A 698-nucleotide genomic window follows, 5' to 3' on the forward strand; every position below is an offset into this window, starting at 1 on the left:
GCTTAATGCTAGTCCTGTTAATGCTAGTTAAATGTGTTCTAGTGAATTAGAAAGAAATCTGCTGCTACTTCACTTACATTAGGTAGCTGCAGGATGTGTTATAAGAAACTTAATATTTACTTCATTGATCAAGTATTTTTTCAAAGAAAACAGTAACCTAAATATGTAATTACATAGGACAGTTTACAACACACTACCTGTCATTCATCTAAAGAAGGAATCAAATCCTTGCACTAAGATAATCAGTGGAAGGAGTCACTAATGAGATATGTTTTAAATTTTTCTTTGGAGTTGCTGAGATAGCTAATTACTTCTTGAATGTTAGATGGGAGCTTCTCATATATCTTCATACCATAGTACATAACTTTGTTAAATCCTAGTTAAGGATGCAAAGTTTACACAAAAGTTATATTTCTGTCTTGTATTGATAGTGCAGATCAAATTTCAGGTTGAACTGATTTTTTTACAACCACACTACGCCTTGATTAGAATAACTCTGTGATTGTGGCAGTGGCTAAGAGTCAGCCAATTGCCATTCTTTCTTGACACCTATGTGCCCGCTATAATGACTGATTTTTTAGGCACCACACAGCTTTCTCAGCTGCAGTACGATGCACAGGAAGGCAAGAGACAACTGTTGCCCTATCCACTATCCCCACTGATGTACTTCCCACTGCTACTGACAATGACAACAATAA

This window comes from Schistocerca cancellata, chromosome 2 (assembly GCF_023864275.1).
Source record: "Schistocerca cancellata isolate TAMUIC-IGC-003103 chromosome 2, iqSchCanc2.1, whole genome shotgun sequence".
NCBI classification, from domain to species: Eukaryota; Metazoa; Arthropoda; class Insecta; order Orthoptera; family Acrididae; genus Schistocerca; species Schistocerca cancellata.